The sequence below is a fragment of the Capsicum annuum genome, chromosome 10, assembly GCF_002878395.1.
Source record: "Capsicum annuum cultivar UCD-10X-F1 chromosome 10, UCD10Xv1.1, whole genome shotgun sequence".
NCBI classification, from domain to species: domain Eukaryota; kingdom Viridiplantae; phylum Streptophyta; class Magnoliopsida; order Solanales; family Solanaceae; genus Capsicum; species Capsicum annuum.
Genome location: NC_061120.1, coordinates 87,695,566 through 87,715,497, shown reverse-complemented (window position 1 = coordinate 87,715,497; position 19,932 = coordinate 87,695,566).

Below are 19,932 nucleotides of genomic sequence, written 5' to 3'. Positions count from 1 at the left end.
TCTAGTCTTCAGCTTTATCAGTTGTTTCAGACATATTGGTTTATATTTCAATATTATATCCTATCACACTTTATTATTTGATCTTCTGCATATGATATTTCATTACTATTCTATTCAGTGTTCACAGCAGGTACCAGATCATGGGTTAGCTTTGGGTCACTTGTGGCCTTAAGCTCTGTGTGCGACTAGGGGGTAGCCTTGGGTCGTGACAGTTTCATTGGAAATTTATGATTGATAATATATGCTAAGCTTGAACTTTAGATGTTGATTATGGTGATAAGATTTTATCTCGAGGATAATGGTGTAAGATTTATGAGAGTAAGTTAGTAGGCTTGATTTGATCTGTGAAAGAGATTGGTTTGATAGCCTTTGAAAAATTTGAGTGGATAATTTTGATATATATATATATATATATACACACACACACATAAGGACTAGTGTTGAAATTATAAATTGTGGCTAGGTCTTTAGGTGGATAAGAGCTTTAGATTTATAAGAATAAGTTGAACCTAGTGTATCATGTTGTTAGATGAGGTTGTAAAAGTATAAGTGTCATGTGTACCTAGTTCATGTTCTCAAATTTATTTTATGGAGAAGTCTGGGGAGTTTTTATATGGTGTTTTTTAGAGCTGAATTGAGAAAAACATCAATACACAGTGTGAGCCCGTGGTGTAGTTTAAAAAAAATTATTAAGTTGTGAGGTTATGAGAATAGAGATTTAATGATAGTATACTAAGGAGTGGAGAATGTATTGTTATGTGTTAGAAAGTGTGGATATGTACGCTCATAAGAGTGTGAGTTATAAGGTGACGACTATGGATCCTAGTAAAAGTTAAGAATAGTATCCCTAGAAGGGATATCCTAGAAAGAACTTAGTGTATTATAGTTAGAAGGGGAGTTTGGCATTCATGTGTAGAGTGATACCTCCATTGTGTTGAGTGTTGTGCTCATAGATTTAATAAGAGGATATTTCTGCAAGTCTAGGATAGTGACCTTTGAGCTAAAGGAGAGATTATGAACTAAGGCAGATTTTGAATTTTCTCATAGAGGTGAGTTTTATCAAAGAGCCGTGATAAATCTATTATTATCTAAGCAAATTCCTCTTACTTTGGTTTAAGATTACATTATACCAATGTCTTATGTATTCTAATTGTGCCTATGCTAAAGGTCTGAGTTCCTAGTGCAATTTATGTCCATGCTACAACCCTTGAACTATAAGCAATAACATCTCTCAGCAATCTAAGCTTCCAAGTGCTCAAGCTCTAAATTATGGCGCTCATGATCTATCAACTCATCTCTCACTTTTTGCTTAGTTCTAAGAAACCATACTTTCTAAATATTACCAACTCATTTTATGTCATGTCTTAGCCCAAAGTGACGTTATTTATGCAAACTCATGACCATTCTCAGTTCTTAGAATGAGAAGTAATAGCTTCAAGCGGCAATCCTTATCTTACTCTTTGAATATATGAACCCCAGTTTTATGTTATACAACTTAGGATATACTCTCCTAAGTTTCTCATTGTGCCCAGTCCTAAGAACTCATGTTATGTATGTTTATGTCTGAATGACCCTCTATTTATGATCTAGGAGTTTACTATGAAGTATTTCATGCTTATAGTACCGTATATCACTTCACAGGTCTCACCTTGAGTAGTACGACAAATAGGAGTGATAATTGAGTAGTATCACTCCATTCTTGATGCTTATACTCTAGTCCATCAATGATCCTCCTTATGTTAGGATGATAGTGGCTATGAAAGCATAGCAATGTTTTAGATAAGAAAGTAGATGTTCTTTATTGCAAGAATTTTGGTGTGACTACTCAAGCTATGGTTATATATGAAGACAGAAGAGTGAGATAAACTTTCGTTATGTGAAATAGTTAAGAAGGGGAGATGTGGTGAAAATCTTTGTGATAGTGATGAAAGTTTCTAGATTTTGGTGGATAGATCCATAAAAGGGTGTGTATTAATGATTGGCTTGGATGTTATGATTGATATATACACAGCTCTTTGTGTTATAGATCTAATAATCCATGGTTAAGATTTCAGCTTGTTTGATTGCAGTGATAAGATGGAGTAGTATTCTTCGATGGATGCAAAGTATAGAGCCCTACGACTTAAGTTAGCACCTTTTAACTCTAGATTAGGCTTCAACATAGGAGAAATATGCAGTTAAACTTAGACTCATATTTATTTGTTTCATAGGGTAATTACAAGATTTAAATGGAGAAGTATGGTATTCGTGGCTGAAAGCATAGTTGAGAAGTGTCGCTAAATTTATGGGCTATTAGACATATCATTTGAGGTAGAGATGCTTATATTCATATGTCCTGTGAAAGTCTTATTTCATGTCAAAAGTATCAACATAAATTACGGCCTATGATCATAAAATAAGCTCATGCCTTACATGTAATGATCATGTTCTATAGAATTCATGCCCAAGCTCATCTTTATGTCAATCTCGTTAACTTGTGATTTGTGCTTACACTATTTGCTTGGTGTTGTCATAAAGATATTTTTAATGCTTGTGAATGTCTTGTTGAGTAATAATTCCTAATGTTAAGTTATATCCTTTATTTCATACTTCTAGAACTTCATAAGTTCCTACCCATCATTCGAGATGAATGATTCTAAGAGAGAGATAATGTAACAACCTAAAAATTTTAGAATTGTCGTGCACCCAATGTTGTATAAAATGCAAGTACATATAAAACAAACTTCATATTCTTCGTAGTATTGGAAGTGATTTATACAAGTATTAAAGCCTCAAGTAACTCCAATCTCTTGGCCAAGTCAAAATCTCCCTTACCGATTAATTTCTCATGAAGTATCTTACTATAGTCAACTATAAAAGAGAATAACACCTATATTATATAGATTTTTGAGTTCAGAACCCACCAAATGAATATATAATTGAATTAGATTTCCAATGCATCCAGTTTCGCCTTAATCTAATGTCAGAGTAAGAATTATGGCCATTTTACAAAAGCCTTGTCAAGTTGTTTGCCTACTTTCAACCCTAACTTACGGGCCGTAATTACTACTTAAGGGCGCCATAAGTAGGTCCTGAGAGCTGAAAAAAGTATTTGACACCTACAACCCACTTATGGGTCGTAGGTAATACTTATGGGGGTCGTAAGTGGGTCCGTAAGTAGGTTTCGAGAGCTGAAAAAAGGATTTGATTCCTACGACCCTACCGATGGCTCGTTGGTACAATCTATGGGGGTCGTAAGTGAGGTTATGGGGACTTGTTTCTGGAAAAAATTTATCTGGGTAAGATTAGGGATATTTTGGTTATTTTTCTTATGAGATGCTTAAAACCCTTTATGAACACTAAATTACGATCTTTCTCAAAAAGAAAATGTCACAACTCTTCCTTCTCCCCCAAAACATTCTTAAAGGCAAGAACACCTAGGGTTCAAGATTCGAGGCTTAGATTCAAACTCTATTTATCAAAAAGGCATGTTGAACACTCCCTAATTTTATTATTATCATAAAGTATATATTTAACTTATTTTTGTATATGATTAAATTAGTGATTTGAAACTAGGGTTGAGAAGATTGTTGTGAAAAACTTTTATTGATTTCCCTTCTGTTTTTTTGTGGGGGAGAGGGGGTTTCTAAGCACTATTAATGGGCTTTGAGATGTAATATATTATATGAAAATAGTGAATTTATTAACATGGATGTACAACATTTAAGGATTTCGCAAGATGATTTCTTGCAACATTTAAGGCCCTCAACCCACTTCAAAACTTGGTTCTCTTCATGGGAATTATGATTTCTTCACACCGTCTTTTGAATAAGGTATGAGATGAAAGAATGAAAGGCTAAATGTTTTTAGAAAACACTTGGGTTTTATGTTTATGAATTTTAAAGATGTATTTAGGAGTCTAAAACATTATATGAAACTGCTATGGCATAATATGAATGGCTTGCAAGTCTTGGTATGATGATACCATTATGGGAATGTCTTAATGAAAGACTCCATTGATTAGTAATTATGAAAATGTTTTAATTGGGCATAAAAGAAAATTCTATAGCTTCACCGTGAAGGAGTAGTCCTTGTGACTAATATTTAAACCGTGTTTGTCGACGTTGGGAGGTCTTGTCCTGAACGGAGGATGACTGTTGTACTCTTGGTATATAGTTATTTTTATGGTGGATATTGACTATTCGTGTCTTTATCCTAATCTCAATCTATTCGGCTAACATAGATTGAAGCCCCGCCGGTTGGGGAGTACCAAACGCATATAGCCCGTGGGTTACAGGATGACGGTAAAAAGCTACATAGTTCAGGACTGAATTTTACATGGTCATGTCTTTATGTTCCTTATCCCTTGTCTCGTACTTTATTATTGTTATTATTAATGAAGATAATAAACTTTATGACTGGTTTTATAAATGAATGTTTTATCCCTTTCCCTAATTGCATGCCAGTATTCATGGACATCCCCAGACGTTACATCATTTCATGATGTAGGTTTAGAGGCATTTTTTCCATTATTTTATGCAGCATTAAGGCGCTCATATTCTCTTTTGGATAGATGGTGATAAGTGATGATCCCTCCGATGACATTTCTCTTATATTTCTATTCTATCATTTTTATATTTTTTTTTATGGCATTGTCGTAGCCATGTCCTGACATAGTATTTTTAAAGTTAGAGGCTTCGCAGACAGGTGTTGGGTAATTATTTGAATGTGGATTTTAAGACATGAATGTTTCCTTATTTAAATGTTGAACCTTTTTTTATAGTCCGCAACACTAAATATAACTATGCTTATGACATAACGCTAAGGGGTCATCTCAGGCCTTCATTGATTTGGAATGTCTTTCACGGTCAAGTCCTTGGTTTGGGTCGTAATAGTTTAGTCATTAAGTCCTTAGTTGAGAAACTATTTAGTTAGTAATTACTTGAGCCTTAATTAGATGATTAAATCTCTAACTAATTAGGTAGTTAGTTATTGATTATTTTCAGCCTATATATAAACGCGTATACCTCATTTGTAATCATTCAATTAAGATTAATATAGTAGATAATGACTTCATCTTCTTCCCTCTATTTCTTCCATTTTTTTGTAAATTGAGTATTGGTGCATTGCAGTTACAGTTTCATTCATTTACTGTACAAAAACCTACATGGTATCAGAGTAACGATCAAAGTCTACGTAGATTAAGTTGTCATGTGTTGAACTCAATCTTCGTTCTTCTTAGAAAGAATACAAAGAAATCTTACGCAAAAGATCTTGGTTTCAAGATCAAACGAATATTTTGTTTTGAAGATTCAAAATTGTTTGTTGAAATTACTATCCAGTTCATTCAAGAATTTGCCCAAATAGGACTGGAAATAAATATGCCAATGCAAATTTTCTGCGTGAATTAACTTTGGTGGTTATGAAAATTGATCAACATCAACCAATGGAGGGAATTCTAACAATCCCAATCCTCAGATGAATTTCAGTCAAGGTATTGATTATAATCATCTCTTGTTCTTAAGTCCTACTGATATTAGTGGTGTGAATTTGATCTCATTTTGGTTACTTGGGACTGAAAATTATGCCCTATGGAGAAGAGCTATACATTTAGCTTTACTTGACAGGAATAAAATTGGTTAGTTGATGGTTTTTGTACAAAAAAGTGTTAATGAAGAGCTATGGGGTCAATGGAAGAGAGTTAATGTAGTTGTACTTTCTTAGCTGCTAAACTCTGTCTCCAAAAGTCTTCTTGGAAGGGTTGCTTTTGGTTTATCTTCCTATAGTGTTTGAGAGGATTAAAGAGAAAAATTTGATAGGGTAAATGGATCAATAACCTTTAGTCTACATAAGGAAATTATGACTCTACGGTAGGGTACTTCTATCGTGTTTGTGTATTACACTAGACTTAAATCATTATGGGATGAGTTTGAGGCATTGGTTAGCTCTCCTAGCTGTAATTGTGATAGATCAAGAGGGTTTGTGGCTCACTTTAATAGACAAAAGTTATAACAATTTCTGATGGGATTAAATAAAAGCTACAATCAAGTAAGAGGTCAAATATTGCATATGGATCTAGTTCTTAGTGTCAAATAATCCTATGTTATGATATTCAGTAACGAATGTCAGAAATCAGTAGTTTCTAGTAGTGGTAATCTTGGAATGAACACAATGATGTCAAATAGAATAGATCTTATGATTATATACACAAGAACTGGTGGTAACCATGGTAGTAATCGGAATGCAGGAAACAACTCAAGTTATGGTGGTTATGGTTATCAAGTAAGAAATACAAATAAGTTCATGAAGAATTTTAATGACATCTATGAGTTCTATAACTATTAGGGTCATACGAAAGATCAGTGGTATAAATTGGTAGGGTATCTATTTGATTTCAAGTCAAAAAGAAGGGTTATAGTGGAGGTACTAGTGTTGCATATAGTGTGATGAACAATCAGACGGTGTTTGGGCATGAAATGGCTGATCATGTACAAGGATGACTCAACTATGGTCTTAATACCAATGTAATAGTGCAGGATCAGGGTAAAGAAGTTGAGAAATGTGTTAGCCAACTGCAGAATTGTACATTCACTAAGGGACAATATGAACTAGTTCTACAGCTGCTGAATCAAAACTATGTTGGAACCAACACTGAACATGCTAATGCAGCAACTATATTAGGCAAAGATTTATTTGTGTCTAAAAATAGTTATATTTGGATAATTGATATAGGTGCTACAAACTATGTGGCTTCACAGACTGGCATGCTTACACAAGATTCTATTGTCAAGCTTGAGTATCCTAAAAGGTTTATTTACCTACTGGAGATCAAACTACTGTGTCTCATATTGGATCTTCTCTTATTTCACCTAGAAGTCTTATTACTAATGTTTGTCATGTTCCTAAATTTAAATATAATCTTCTGCCTGTAAGCATAATGACAAAAGAGTTAGGGTGCTCAGTCATATTTTCCCTTCAATTTTATATTTTTGAGGAATGATACACTGAGAAGGTGAGGGAAATTGGTAAAGAAGATAGCGGATTATACCTACTACTCAATAAACTGAGTAAATGAATTCCTGAATATGTCTTGTACAGCTATTGGAAACCATGAAGATGTAGATATAATAAGTGTATGGCATAAAAGGATTGGTCATATGCCCTCTAAAGTCTTAGATTGTTATCTACAAATAGTTCTACAAGTACCAAAATAGCTGATGAATGTACTATATATGTCCTTATGTTGTACAAACAAGAATGCCTTTTCCTTTAAGTAATATCAAAACTAGTGGTAGCTTTGAATTACTACATCTTGATGTATAGGGATCCTATAAAACTCCTACATTTGATGGTAATAAATACTTTCTCACTATTGTTGATGATTTTACTAGAATGACATGGTTGTTCTTATTGAAATATAAATCAGATATGTGTATATCTCTTCAGTACTTTGTGAAATATGCTATGACTCAATTTGGCAAATCAGTAAAAACTCTAAGATCAAAGGTACAGATTTTGTCAATTTTGTACGTGATAAACTCTTTACAGAATTATGAATAATTCAACAAAGATCATGTCCATATACCCCTCAAATAAATGGTATAGCTAAGAGGAAACTGTCACAACCCAAACCAGGGCCTGGCCGTGACGGGTATCTCAAGTTGGTCGTGGATGGAGACCACCCCCTTTGCCTAGCCAAATTGAACACAATACAGCTAGCAACGAAAGAATTTCGAATATATAACAAGATAGAATACACAATAATAATAATGTGCTAAGAATCCATAATACCAACTCCCAATCCACAGTAATCCACAAAAACTCTAAACAGACTAAAACAAATGTAAATCGAGACATCCTCCCGACGATAGCCAAAAAAAATCTAATAGAAGTAATCTACAACATAAATGAAACAAGACTTGAAAATGATAGCCCTTCTAGAACATGGAAGCTCACCATTTCAAAGTTGACTGCTGATAACCCAAAAATTCTATCACTACACAAAAAAGTAGAAGTATCTCCAGTTTTTGCATCACATGGGGATACAGCGTCTAGAGACGATTAGCGGGGTGAGCTCTAGCATGTAACTCATGGAAGGATAAAACAATGCCAAGTCAAAACCACAATGTAATCAACATGCACACATTGTAAATATATATATATATATATATATATATACTATGCTGGGATAGGGAACAAGGTTTAGCATAAAAGTAAAACATTAGCCAAGACTGTGTAGCTCAACTGTCATAAAAACACCCACGAGCTATATAGGTCCAGTTTCCATTGTTGAAAGGGCACCATGCGTGTTAGCCGCAAGAACTGGAGGTATCAAGGAAGACAAGGGAATGCCCCGACCCTACGTCAATCCAGGATACAAATACATAAATAAAGTGTGACACTTGCACACGGTTATTAAGACTAACCTTACACTAGAAAATGTGAGTTTTCAGTATCAGTCCCCCGAGACCTCCACCTTCACGGCCTAGATACACAACCCCTTTTAAGCCAAATTAAAATATTTAAACATTCCCATTCATTAAACCAAGGACCATACATTAAGGTATACACCATTGGTATTGTCATACAAATTTTGCTTGCAAGCTTATATTATGCCGATACAATTTCATCATCCTTGAGGAATGTCACGACCCCTTTTGTTTATTAAATCGCCTTGAGGGAATGCTTCGACCCCCCTTTGTGCATTAAATCAAATTGGGGAATTCCTCGACCCATTATTTTAGTTTATCAAATCATCTCGAGGGAATGCCTCGACCCCCTCTGTCATTCCCATACCCATGCACCCAATCAATTCAAAAACCATTGATAAAGCACAAGGAATGCATATAAAAACATGGGAGTTCAACTCAAGTATCATTCATTCCAAAACCCTCAAACCCATATTCATAAACCACAATTATACCACATGAATAACAATTTAAATACTTGCTTTCAATAAAATAAGCTTTGGGGAAGAGTAACATAACTGAGATATCAAAAATTACGGAGAGAAATCAACTCTTGAAAGCTCTAATTGCCAATTCCTTCAAAACCCTAGGTGTTTTTGACTTAGGGATTTAAGAGATGAGGGAGCATGATTTAATTGTTAGAGTGATAGAAATAACCCCTTTTGGGTGTTTTAGGGACGTGGGTCCTAAGTGGGGAAGGAAAAAAATGACGAGAATAACTCACTTAAAAGTGCATAAAAGGTCGCTCAGTCTTCACGGGTCACCTTACGACTCGTGACGTCTGGCTGCAAGTCATCTCCACAACTCGTAGTATGAGCAGTAGCTCAAGGACCCCTCACTGTTGCCACTACGAGTCACACACTATGACTCAGAGGTTTCATTACGACAAGTAGGGTCCTAGTCATTGTCAAGGAAGAAATATCAATCACATCTACTGGTTTGGCTATGAGAAATACTATACGACTCGTTTAGAGTCTTAATAAGTCGTGCCCCCTAGTCGTAAACATAACAGAAACTTCAGGCTAACACACTGGTCAGGCAATGACTGGGGTCTTAAGACCCATAAGGTGACATCACGACTCATAAGGTAAGTCGTAGGTTGGGAAGTAAGCTCAAAATCAAGGAATTTTCTAAGGATCAAAATCTGGGGTGTTACATTCTCCCCCTCTAGTATCATTCATCCCCAAATGATGAGTCAAGGCATTCATTAGCATGATTTAACATAGAAATGCAACCATAATTTCCTTTAAGAAAGACAAAAACAAAGATACCAAGGAATACAAATACCTTAAGAACAATTATCCGAAGCGGGAAACAAGAATGGATATTTGGAACTCATGTCCTCTTCATATTCTGAAGTAGCTTCTTCAACCTTATGATTCCTCCATAGAACCTTCACCAACAGCCACATCCTTAGTTTTCAAACGACAGACTTGCATGTCCAAAATCTCAACTAGGACCTCTTTATAAGAAAAGGAATCTGAAACACCAACACTCTCCAAAGTAACAACCAAGGAAGGATCACCTACACACTTCTTTAACATTGAAACATGGAACACCAGATAGATAGAACCCGAACTTGAAGAAAACTCCAACTCATAAGCCATATTGCTCACCCTTCTCAAAATCAAGTACAGGCCAACATAACAAGGACTGAGCTTCTCTTTCTTTCCAAACCTCGTCACCCCTTTCATGGGATACACCTTCGAGAATACCTAATCACCAATATCAAACCAACATAGGTTATGGTGCATTGAATGGGGCAATTCCACCCTTAACCTGAGGTCGAGGGTTCGACCATGGGTAGGAGAAAACTTTGTTGGGAGCATTGTCACCTTAATAAGCCCTGCAACACGCGATCTGGATTAGTCGGGGCTCCAATGTGAGCACCGAACACCGAATGGGGACCAAAAAAAAAATCACCAATATCAAACTCCAATTCCCTACACCTCACATCTGCGTAGGGCTTTTGGCAAATCTAAGTAGTCTTAAGTCTATCTCAAACAACCTTCACCTTTTCCATGGCTTGGTGAACCAAGTCCGGGCCAAACAACCTAGTCTCACCAACTTCAAACCACCCAATAGGAGACCAACACCTCCTACCATAAAAAGCCTTGAACGGAGCCATCTGAATACTCGAGTGATAGCTATTATTAAATGCAAACTCTATGAAAGAGAAATGACCAACCCAACTACCACTAAAGTCAATCACACAAGCCCTTAGCATATCTTCCAAAGTCTGAATAGTCCTCTCCGTTTGTCCATCCGTCTGAGGGTGGAAGGCGGTGCTAAGGTTCAGCTTAGTCCCCAAACCTTTCTGAAAAGAATGCTAAAAGTGAGAAGAGAACTGCGTGCCTCAATCAGATATAATAGAAACAGGCGCACCATGAAACTTGACGATCTCCTGAATGGAAAGTTTAGCATAATCATTTGTAGAATAATTAGTCCTCACTAGCAAGAAGTGGAAGGACTTAGTCATCCTATCAACGATGACCCAAATCGAATCAAGCTGGCTTCAAGACAGCGGAAGACCAGTAACAAACTCCAAGTTAATTACTTCTCACTTCTATACAGGTAACTCATTCTCTTGAGATAAACCACCAGGCCTCAAGTGTTCCACCTTCACTTGCTGACAAGCCATACACTTAGCCACAAAATTAGTCATGTCACTCTTTATGTTATTCCACCAAGATATCTCTTTCAAATCATGGTAAATCTTCTTCGAACCAGGATGAATCGTGTACCTCGACTCATGAGCCTCAACCAAGATCCTCTCTCGCAGCCCATCGACATTGGGAACACACAATCTACCTTCGTACCTCAAGATACCATCACCACCAATCTCTAAAACCATGACTTTCTACTAACTTTCATCATTCTTAGGCTGTATAAAAATAGGATCCAAAACCTACTTCTGCTTCACCTCAGTACCCAGAGATAACTTCACCACCTCTTGCACAATCACACCTCCATCCTCAAAGTCCAAAAGACGAACTCCAAGATTAGCCAAATGGCAGATATCTTTCACCAATCCCTTTTTTTCCTCATCCACATGCGATAAGCTACCCATAGACAACCTTCTAAGAGTATCAGCAATAATGTTATCTTTAACTAGATGGTAATAAAGACGCATATCATAATCCTTAAGTAACTCAAGCCATCTTCTTTGCCTGAGATTCAAGTTCTTCTAAGTGAACACATACTGAAAGCTTTTATGGTCTAAATATATGTCAACATGAACTCCATATAAGTAATGAAGCCAAATCTTCAAAGCAAAAACCATAACCAGCAACTTCAAATGATGATTCGAATAGTTCTTCTCATGCACCTTAAGCTGCCTAGAAGCATATGCCACAACCTTACCATGTTGCATCAACACATAACCCAGTCCCACACGGGATGTGTTACAATAAACAACAAAGCCATCAGTACCCTCGGATAAGGTCAAAACCTGAGCTGAAGTTAACTTATCCTTCAACTTCTCAAAAGCTACCCTCGCAAGTATCAGACCACAGAAACTTTACCTTATTCTGAGTCAACTAAGTCAACGGAGCAGCGATTTTAGAGAACTCTCCACAAACTTCGCAAATACCTGGCTAAACCCAAGAAGCTCCAAATATCGATTGGAGTCGTAGGTCTAGGCCACTTCTTAACTGCCTTAACTTTCTGTGGATCCATCATGATTCCCTCACTAGAAACAAAGTGACCAAGAAAGGTCACAGCATTCAAACAAAATTCGCACTTCCAGAACTTGGCATACAAATATTGATCCTTACAAGTCTGTAATACTATACGGAGGTGGTTGGCATGACCCTCCTTACTCTTAGAATATACCAAGATTTCATCAGTAAACACAGTGATGAATAAGTCCAAAAATTAATGAAATACCCAGTTCATAAAATCCATGAATGTTGTTGGAGCATTAGTCAACCCAAAGACAAGACTAAGAACTCATAGTGTGACCATATCGGCTCCAAAAAATAGTCTTAGGGATATCTACCTCCATAATCTTCAACTCATGATAACCTGACCGAAGATTCATCTTAGAAGAACACTTAGCACCTTGAAGCCAGTCAAAGAGGTCATCAACCCTAGTAAGGGGATACTTATTCCTCACTGTCACCTTATTCAACTGGAGGCAGTCTATACATATTTGAATGAATGCATCCTTCTTACGCATGAAAAAAACATGAGCACCCCACGGAGAAACACTAGGGCGAATAAAACCTATCCAAAATATATTTCAATTACTTCTTAAGTTTTTCAACTCAGTCGGATCCATTTTATAAGGAAAGATAGAGATAAAGATAGGAAGGGTATCTGGGAGGAGATCAATCCCGAAGTTTGCTTCCTTATCGAGAGGAATACCAAGAAAATCATCAGGAAATACTTTGGGAAACTCATTGACTCGAGGGACAAATTGCAAAGAAGGACCCTCAGAATTAGATCCTTAACCCGAACTAGATGATATAAACACCCTTTGGAAATAAATTTTTGGGCTCTAAGATAAGAAATAAACCTCCCCTAAGGTGCTAGAGAACTACCTTCCCACTCAATTACCGATTCATTCGGGAATTGGAAACTGACCCTTCAGGTTTTACAATCAAGAGACGCATAGCATAAATGGAGCCAATCCATCCCCAAAATAACATCAAAGTCTAACATATCCAGCTCTATAAGATCCACCAACGTATACCTACCGCATATAGATACCGCACAACCCCTACAGATTTTTTAGCCACAATAGTCACCCACTGGAGTAGACATAGAAAAAGGATCAGAAATATATTTAGAATCAAAGCCAAAATGAATAGCCACATAATGGGTCACATAAGAAAGAGTAGACCCCAGATCAAGTAAGAAATACACATCACGAGAGAAGAGTTGTAACGTACCAGTGACAACATCAGGAGTCACACACTATGACTCGTGAGGTGTCATTACAACACGTAGGGTCCTAGTCGTCGTTAAGGTAGAAACATCAGGCACCTTTACTGGTTTGGCTACGAGAAACACTATACAATTCGTTTAGAGTCTTGACGATTCATGACCCCTAGTCGTAATCACAACAGAAACTTCAGGCTACCATTGGAGTCTTAAGACCCATAAGGTGACTTCACGACTCATAAAGTAAGTCATAGGTTGGGCAGTAAGCTCAAAATTAAGGAAAATTCAAAGGGACAAAATTTGGGTTGTTATAGAAACATAGATATGTGTTAGAGGTGACTAGAGCCTTGATGTTTCAAGGTTATATACCTCAACATTTTTGGGATCATTGTGTGTTAGATGCAGTTTATTTGATTAATAAGAGTTCTAGGATATCGATGTTTTGCAAAAAAATATAACAGAATCTGATAAGCTAGATCCTAGATCAAAGATATCTGTGCATATTCAAAAATTCATAAAGGTTACATACTATATGATCTGTTAACTAAGTCCTTTTTTATAGTAGAGATATTATTTTTAAAGAAATTGTGTCTCTCAATCTCAGACTCAACTATCTGAAGCTCCCTTTGTATATATATTTTCCAATTAAGATTTTCTGCTTGACATAGCAAACTGGTCTCCTAGTCGTCCAACTGCTAATGAGCCTACAAATAGTATGTCACCAATTGATCATGAGACATTACCACAAATTCAAACTGAAAGTGCGAAACAGACTACTTCAACTCCTGTTACACAAATGATTAATCCTTCTCACGTGATGACTAGTAGAAGATCTGTAATAGAATCTCATCCACCAAGATGATGGAAGGATTTTGTGTCTCTTAACATTAACAAGGATGTTAAATATCCTATTTCTGACTACATGTCATATGCTCATCTCTCTAATTACTAGCAAAACTTTATTGTTGCTAGATCGGTTCTAGTTGAATCAACAACATATATTGAAGCCATTAAAGATCCTAGGTAGATAGAGGCAATGCAAACTGAAATACAAGCTTTGAAAAGCAACAAAACTTAGGAATTATCTGAAATACCTGCAGGAAAAACTGCTATTGAATGTAGATGGAACTACAAAATTAATTACAAACTTGCAGGTGAAATGGAAAGGTTCAATTCAAGGTTAGTAGCCAGAGGTTATAGTCAAAAGGAAGGGATAGACTATAAGGAAACATTTTCACCAATGGTCAAAATAGTCATTGTAAGGACCATGTTAGCTCTTGTTGTTTCTATACATTGGCATATCCATCAAATGGATATGTACGATGCCTTTATACAAGGTGAAAGCTCTTGTTGTTTCTATACATTGGCATATCCATCAAATGGATATGTACGATGCCTTTATACAAGGTGAACTCCATGATGAGATATGCATTTCCCTTCCTCAAGGATTTTCCAGTCAAGGGAAGAAGAAAGCATGTAGACTGATAAAATCCTTATATAGCCTAAAATAGGATCCAAGGCAGTGGAATCACAAGTTAACTGAGGCTCTATTAAAGCTACAGTTCAAGCAAAGTCAACATGATTACTCTTTATTCACAAGGAAGACAAATGAAGAAACTATTATGGTATTAGTCTATGTTGACGATATGCTAGTCACAGCTAGTAGTTTGAAGCTTGTAGAAGAAACAAAGAAGTCTTTACAACAAACTTTCAAGATGAAAGACTCAGGAGAATTGAAATACTTCTTAGGCATTGAATTTGCAAGGTCCAAAGTTGAGATTACAATGCATCAAAAGAAATATGCACTTGAGCTTATTTCTAAAATTGGTTTATCTGTAACTAAACCAATTGGTACACTTATAGATGTGAATGTCAAGTTAACTTCTAAACAATATTATGATCAACTAAGAGAAAATGTTGAAGATACTCATGTAGACCAAAATGCTTATCAGAAACTCATTGAAAAACTGTTGTATTTTGAATATGACAAGCCAGATATCTCACTCAGTGTACAGACCTTGAGTCAATTCCTTCAACAACCTAAAAAGTCTCACATGGATATTTCCTTAAGGATAGTAAGATCCATCAAGAAAAATTCAGGACAGGGAATATTATTATCAAGTAATACAGATAACACTATCTCTGCATACTATGATGCAGATTAGGCAACATGCCCTCTTACAGGAAGTCAGTAACAGGAAATGCAATAAAGATGGGAAATTTCTTCATTTCATGAAAAACTAAGAAGCAATCAACTGTGTCAAGAAGCTCAGCTGAAACTAAGTACAAAAGCTTGGCAACTACAACAGCAGAACTGGTCTGGCTAGTGGGATTACTAAAGGAATTAGGTGCAGAACTCAAGTTTCCTGTTAAACTATTTAGTGATAATAAGGCTAGTGCAGTTCTATATATAATACTTCTGGTAGTGGCGTTTATATTTAAACTACGATATTTGGTAATAAGAACTCAAGCCCACATGTTGTTAGGATTCTTGTCAACTCTCTATGCAAGATTGAAGTGGAGGGCTTTATTCTTCATTTCACATTTCAGGATTCCTACACCCCACTGTTAATCTATTATTCATATTGTCAAGAATGAATTGAAAGTCTCCGATTCATTGGTAAAATTTTAGTGGTATGTAGGAAAGTCAAGGTATATACTACAATTGGTGAAAGAATTTATTTTCAGGATGTTATTTTTGATCAATTTTTGTTTCAAAACATCTATTTTTGCACTTATGTTTAGGAAAATAGTGCAAGTGCAAATGAGGGAGTCAAGATTTGAACATAGATGACTCCATACATTTCTACACAACCTTTATCACAAAGCTCTTTCTCTCAATTGCTTCATTTGTGCTAAAGTTCAATTATTAGCATATAAAAACATATTTGTATTTTCATAAATGCGCAATTCCGTACAGTATTATTCTCATTCGTTATTGAAAATTTTGTCGGCATCTATACCCAACCCCAATTTTCAAATCTTAGATCCACCTATACTTTCAAAAAGAAAAAGTACCAGTGCCTGCAACATGTGATAGTGTCATCTTTATGGATACTTAACATATATAACAGTAACATATCTAGTGCAATCTTACAAAGTGAGATTTGGTGAGGATAAGTACAGAGACTTTCCCTTATTTTGGAGGTAGAGATATTGTTTTCAATAGACCATCACCTCACAAAAAAATAGTATAAAACAACACGACAAAAGAAAAAACTGAATGAACAACTCATGGCAAAATACAAAAGAAAACACAAAAAGGGTCAAAACTATCCTTAAACTATGAGAAAAGTTTCATAAATATCCTCCTTCCACGTTTGAAACTCAAGTCAAAGTTTGGCACTTGTAAAAAGCTGCATGTCATTTTCTGACCAATTAGAAAATGTGAGTGCCTTTTTACAATAGCCAAAAGTTGACTTGAGTTTCATGCATTGACTGTTAGTTTGAGGGGCATGTTCGAGCCCAAAAACAAAATTAAGGATATTTTTAGATCCAAAGATGGAATGAGGATATCTATGAATCCTTGCTCATAGGTTAAAGGGTATTTTTGGTTCTTTCTCAAAGAAAATATGAGGCGCTACAAAAAAATATGACTCATTCTGAACCGTAATCATAACAAAATAATACTACAATCAAAATACGAAAAAAAATAATAATAAATAATAACAAAAAATTGAGAAACTAAAAACTATATGACTAATGCTACAGCTACTATAGGAAGGATAAGCGAGACAATGTTCTACTACCTACCAATCCTCCTACTATGCTTGTGAAGTATTGACCATAAATATTGTCCATCATTTATGGAACTTCATGTGCCAGAAACATGATTTTACTCAAATAAGATTGTTGGAATACACATCAAAATTAGTGTCCTTTTAAATGCAACACCTACAATTTTTAAAGATTTCAAAATCAGTGAATACAACCAGCAAATTTCACTTGGGATCATCCAAAGAATGAATTAAAATACACGAATAGCCCTAAAATAAGGTGGCTTTCAAGTTTTGACCCCAAATAAATAAGTTTTATAAAAATAGTCTTCTGCTATTAAATGATATATTTTCAAATAAAATTACCCTTGATCAATGAAATAAATTACATAAATATTCTCATAATGGATAACAACTTCATTCTTATTCATCTTTTAACTTTTATTTTTTTTCTCTTTTTAATTTTACTTTAATTTTTATTTCTTCTTTTCTCTTTTTATTTTTTATTTTTCTCAACCCTTACTTTTTTTCTTTTTTCCTTTTTTCCTCTCAACTTTTCTTTTCTTTTTTATTTTACTTTGATTTATTTACTTTTTATTTCCTCTTTTTTGTGTGTGTGTTCTTTTTATTTTTTTTCAATCCTTACTTTTTTTCTTTACTCCTCTCAACGTCTACTTTTATAAAAATAAAATAACTATTTTTCTTTTCTTTTTTTAATTTTTCTCGACCTTTATTTTTATTTTATTTTTTTAATTTTTGTCAACATTTATTTTTTTCGGTTCTCTCTCAACTTCTACATTTTCTTTGATTTTTATTTTTTTAAATTTTTTCTTCATTTTCTTCTTTTTTCGCAATTTTTATTATTTTTGCTTTTTTCTCCGATTTCTTCCAATCAAGTTATATCTCATGAGCAAGAGTTGACACTATCACATAATAAAGGCAAGACTTATGACTTTCAAACAACAAGCTATGTTTCATGAGCAAGAGTTGACACTACCACACTGTAGAGGCAAAACTTATAACTTTCAAACAAGAAGTTATATTTCATGGGCAAAAATTGACACTACCATATTGTGTTTTGATTTATAAGATGTTCTATAACTCTTACCTTAGAGGCAAGACTTAGCTCAAGGACTTTCAAATAACAAATTATGCCCAAGGGTAAGAGTTGACTCTACCACGTTATATATTCATTTATGAAATGTTCAACAATTTTGTCTTAGAAACAAGACTTAGCTCAAGGACTTTCAAACTACAAATTATGCCCAACAGGCAATAGTTAACACTAATACGTTATGTCTTCATTTATGACATGTTCTACAACTCTTGTCTTAGAGGCAAGACTTAGCTCAAAGACTTGCAAACTACAAATTATGTCCCCCGGGCAAGAGTTGACACTACCACATTATGTCTTCATGTATGAGATGTTCTAAAACTCTTGCCTTAAAGGCAAGACTTAACTCAAGGACTTTCAAACAGCAAATTATGCTCCATGAGCAAGAGTTGACACTGTCACGTTATGTCTTTATTTATGAGAGGTTCTAGAACTCTCACTTTAGAGGCATAACTTATCTCAAGAATTTTCAACAAGTTACGTATATTGGGCAAGAGTCAAACATTAACACATTGTGTTTTTTTACTTATGGAATACTCTATAACTCTTGTGTTAGAGGTAAGACAGCCTAAGAATCATCAAACAACAAATTATGCCCCATGGGCAAGAGTTGACACCACCACATTGTACATTAATTTATGATATGTTTTATAACTCTTCCCTTAGAGGCTAATCAAGGACTTTCAAGTAACAAGTTGTACCTCATGGGCAAGAGTTGACATTATCACTTGTGTTTTGATTTATGAGATATTCTGTAACACTTGCCTTAGAGGCAAGACTTATCCCAAGGACTTTCAAATAACAACTTACGCCCCATTGATAAGAGTTGACAGTACACATTATGTTTTGATTAATCAGATGTTCTATAACTCTTGCTTTAAAGGCAAGACTTAGCCCAAGAACTTTTAAATAATAAGTTACACTCCACGGACAAAATTTGACACTAGCACATTATGTATTGATTTATGAGATGTTTTATAAATCATGGACTTTTAAACAAGAAGTTATGCCCCATGAATAAGAGTTGACACTACCGCATTATCTCTTAATTTATGAGATGTTCTATAACTCTTGCCTTAGAGGCTCGAATTAGTCCAAGAACTTTCAAACAACAAGTTATGCCTCATGGGAAAGAGTTGACCCTACCACATCGTGTCCTGATTATAAGATATTCTATAACTCTTGCCGTAGAGACGAGACTTAGCCGACAAGTTACACTCCATGAACTAGAGTTGATACTATCATATTGTGTCTTGATTTATGTGGTGCTCTATTTGTCTTGTCTAAGACAAAACTTAGCTCATGAACCTCCCAAAAAAACAAGTTACATATAATGGACAAGTTTTAGCAGTACCATAGATGTTTTATAACTCAGACAAATGAATTCAAACATGAAAATAAAATTAGGAAAATAATTTAAAAGTGAAAATAATAAAAATAAAAATAGAATTTGAGAAACAAATGAGTCAAATTTTAAAAATACTTTAAAGTGTAGAGAGGCAAAATTGTACTTGTACTATACTTCAAAGGAAAAAATAAGACTAGTCTTTAAAGACTTTTTATTGAGGTCAAAAATCCAAAGTCACCCACTATTAAAGTTATACCATATAATTTCCTGTTCTGTAAATGAGCAGAAAGTTAAGAAGATTATAATCTCAAAGTAGAGAATTTTATTCTCCAATCAAAGCAGAACACATCCACTCATTGATTTCGAAAAAACCGAATCAATTTGTTTTTGTTCCAGCGTTACGAGATTTATGTCGAGATT